This window comes from Neofelis nebulosa, chromosome 2 (genome assembly GCF_028018385.1).
Source record: "Neofelis nebulosa isolate mNeoNeb1 chromosome 2, mNeoNeb1.pri, whole genome shotgun sequence".
In the NCBI taxonomy this organism is placed as follows: domain Eukaryota; kingdom Metazoa; phylum Chordata; class Mammalia; order Carnivora; family Felidae; genus Neofelis; species Neofelis nebulosa.
Window position 1 is genome coordinate 69,748,187 of NC_080783.1, and position 3,974 is coordinate 69,752,160.

The 3,974-nt window shown below is 36.6% G+C and overlaps 1 long non-coding RNA gene across 1 annotated transcript; it reads right to left on the minus strand.

Annotated features, from left to right (window-relative positions):
• Positions 1–557: 557 nt before the first annotated feature.
• Positions 558–3,534, minus strand: LOC131503629 (uncharacterized). Its single transcript, XR_009257498.1, has 2 exons — positions 3,428–3,534; positions 558–823 (listed from the first exon to the last, which is right to left on the minus strand). It is a non-coding gene; the product is annotated as an uncharacterized LOC131503629 (long non-coding RNA).
• Positions 3,535–3,974: the final 440 nt, after the last annotated feature.

The following is a 3,974-nucleotide window of genomic DNA, read 5'->3' on the forward strand; positions in this document are numbered from 1 at the left end:
AGAGAGACAGACAGACAGAAGACCTGAAGTGGGTTCCATGTTGACAGCAGAAAGCCCAAAGCAGCACTTGAACTCATGAACCATGAGATCATGACCTGAGCTGAAGTTGGACGCCTAAGGGACTGGGCCACCCAGGTGCCCCTAGTTTGTCTTTTAATTTGGAAAGAATAGCCTGGCATGCCCTTTATCATGGAGACTCATATTTTTAATGAAATGGAAGATCTCTGAATCTCTCAATTTTCATAGGGCTTAATCCGCATTCTCTCAGTGCATGTGTTTTATCAAGCCTTCCAGGCTATTAACGACTTCATGCTGAATCTGCCTGATCACTACTATGTTACCAACAAAATAATCACTGTCGGGTCCTGCAAAACATTCAGAGAGCACAGATCTATTTGGACTATATTATGAAAGAAAATGGAAGAGTTCATATAACCTTACAGGACAAACCTGTAAATGAATATTTTTTTCCCTTCCATGTGAACTCAAATTATTTCTGATCCTATGGACTACAGACTTGACACCTTAAAAGGAGAAAAGGATTTGATAGGAAAAGCTTCAGATTGAAGTGTAATTGAAAATCTAGGCTAGGATCATGAAGAGTCTTCAGAAAACCTTTCCTTGAAGGAGTTCAATGTCAGACAGAAATGAGCTGGCTCTAGTAGGCCACCACTCTTCATTATTGCTGGCAGCAGCCTAGGGAAAGCATGGCGTTGGTGTGGCTGCTAGGGAGGAACACAGGTGTTCTGGAAACTCAATCAACTATGCTCTCTGCAGTAGATTTTTCTGGAGGGAGATCCAGACCATGCAAATCCATAGTTGGCTCCAAAAGAAAAAAAGAAAATGTCTGTTATCTCTGATCTCTCCATAAAGATCATGAATTTGAAATTAGTTTCACATTCACAGCATTGTCCCTCAAGTGGAAACAAACACACAAATCACTTCTCAGAAGTTCTCATCCTTATCTCCCTAAATAAATATTGAACAAATATGTAAAGAATATCAATTTGAAAGGATGCCGAGTAATTACTCTGCCCAGGGCATTTCAGTCCGACTCCACCTGTAGGTGTGTCCTCTCACTCCCTCTTGTGCTCATGCATCCTGGCTGCTAGAGTAGATGGTATTTTAGGTGGCTGCTTGCAGGGATTTGATTATTTTCTTTTTTAAAATTATTAACACATCTTGCAACCATCAGGTGTAAGTTATGGGATTATGTATAATTTCCAGGGTTTAAAAAAAATCTACCTTTTCAGCATTCAGACTGACAAAATAATTACCAAACTGAAGAGGTGCCATGCTAAAAAGATTTGTAGATTCAGCAGACATATAGAGGTTTTGTGCTTTAAAGCAAGAAATGTCACCGACTGACTGTGCTTTGAGACCTTAATGTATGTTTTCACATCAAAAATATATGTAAACGTATCCAATCTTATTCTTGGAAGTTTGTGGGAAGTATTACCTGGTAAAAAAACAAGACATATTTGTTCTGTTAGTTTTTCAGTGTGAATACACTATACCCTAATGGCCTGTTAGATACAGAATGCAGATCCTTCTTATCTTAAATTTGTGGTTGTCTGCTTTGACGAAGCAGTCTGTATGGTTTTGTGTGTTTTTAATAGAGTCTTTGCCACTCTGTGTTCAAACTACTCCTATCTTGTGGCTTTAAACTAATCTCCACATCTGTCTACAGGGTTCTTCACTGCTTACTGTTTCCTCCATATATTGTTTCAACCATCTGTGAAAATATTTCTCTTTTGTTGCTTTTTTCCCAGAGACAAAATTTCTCCTTCTTCCATTAGAGTAAAAATCATCAAAATAGACACTTGATTTAAAATACATAGGTAGTAAGGTATATCTAGCATTCTTCAGTGTTGAATTAGTAATACTAACATGTGTATATATTTAATTTATTATTTATAAATAAATATATATACAAAATATACAATTTTTAACATTACATGCTTTGAATAACAAATTAGTAATTTAAAATCTTTTGTTTGGCAGTGAAATATAATACTCTCCTTAAAAAAAACACTGACTCCTTAAGAAATGTAGAAATACTGTTGAAGTTAAATTTAAGTAACATGGCTACAATGTAACTACTGTATTGGGTGTTGAAGGAAAGATTTTTCTTATTCAAAACTGAAAACAAATATATTTCTTTTTTTTTAAATTTTTTAACGTTTATTTATTATTAAGAGACAGAGAGACATAGAGCATGAGCAGGCGAGGGGCAGAGAGAGGGGGAGACACAGAATCTGAAGCAGGCTCCAGGCTCTGAGCTGTCAGCGCAGACCCCGACACAGGGGCCGAACCCACAAACCATGAGATCATGACCCGAGCCAAAGTTGGTTGCCCAACCAACTGAGCAACTCAGGCGCCCCAGAGCAAATATATTTCTTGAGAAAAGAGTTGTTTGTAAATAAAGTCTTGACTTCATCTCCCACTTATTCTTCATCCCAATCCATTCTGAGTTTTCCTTCTACCATTCAATTTAATTACCTTTGTACAGGTTGCAAATGTTTACCAAATCCTATGGACATTTATTCGTTCTTATTTCACACAGTGGACTTAGGTTGCCATAGTTAAGCACTCTTCCTTTGTGACTTTTCTGTCTTCATGATGCCATATTTGACTGTTTTATTTTTCTCCTTTTTTACCTCCCTTGCCACCATAACTTGATATCCGTAATTGACTCATCAAAACATGTTACGATATTCTGTGAATCCTAATTTTGTCTTACCTATCTTGCCAACTATAGTATTCAGCTTCTGCTGTATAACAAACAAGTAGAAAATTTCAGTGGCATACAATATTAAGAATTTGTTTCTTACATGTCTGTGGGTTGGCTGAAATGGCTCCACTGATCTTGGCTGGGCTTATTCAGGCATCCATAAACTGGAGGTTGGATGGACTAGATAAAATCACCTGGACAGCTTTGATTAAAATTGAAAGTCTGCAATCAACCCTGTGGTTCTGCTTTATGTGTCTCTCATCTTTCTGGACTAGCAGGCTAGAAAAAGCATGTTCTTTTCTTGAAATGACAGAGGTGCAACAGGGAAAGCCAAAGCGTTTGGCTTTGTAAGGACTACATTCAGAATTGGCGCAATACTAATTTCATTCATATTCCATTGATTAAAGAAATTCACATAATTGAGTCTAGAGTCAAGAAGCATAGAGATACACTCTGCCTTTTGTGCAAGGAAATGCACTATTACACGGCAAAGGATGTGCTTATAAGGATAAAGAATCGAAGCCAATAACTTAATCTACCACACTGAGCTAACTTACTAATGATATTGGTTATCTTCAGTTCACAAATAGATTCCATTTTTCCCATATCAGGATCTTTACACATAATAGTCCCATTTTCTGGAATATTCTTCTCTTATATAAGATTCATCTCCTTGGAAGTATCTTTTCTTACCATTATAGAACAACCAACAATTTTCTCTCACTTTTTCATAGTACCCTATTTCCTTATAGCAATGTACAGAATTCTATGTATTATTTTACTTGTTTGTTGGATGTTTCTTCCTCCAGAATTCAAGCTTCATGAGAGTGAAGGTTATGTCATGTCCTCCACTGTTCCTTAGAATCTAATGCAAGATTATGCATATGATGTTTCATCAATAAATATTTGTTGATGGATAAAATGGAAAAAATATGATTGGGGAAATTTTTCATTTAAAGTTTATAGAATACAGGTAGATTCAGAAACATTACTTCTGGCCCTTTATGCCATAGAAATGTCTTTGTTGTGGTTGAAAGGGGGCGGCCAAGAGGATGGTTATTAAGAATAGTGAAGTGTTGTTTTCCTTTTTTCTTCTCCATTTCTTTCCTTCTCTTTTCTTTATTTTCCTTTCCTTTAATACTCTTCTTTAAAATTGTTTTTAAGTTTATTTATTTTGAGAGAGACAGAGACAGCACGAGTGGGGGCAGAGAGAGAGGGAGAGAGAATCCAAGGCAGGCTC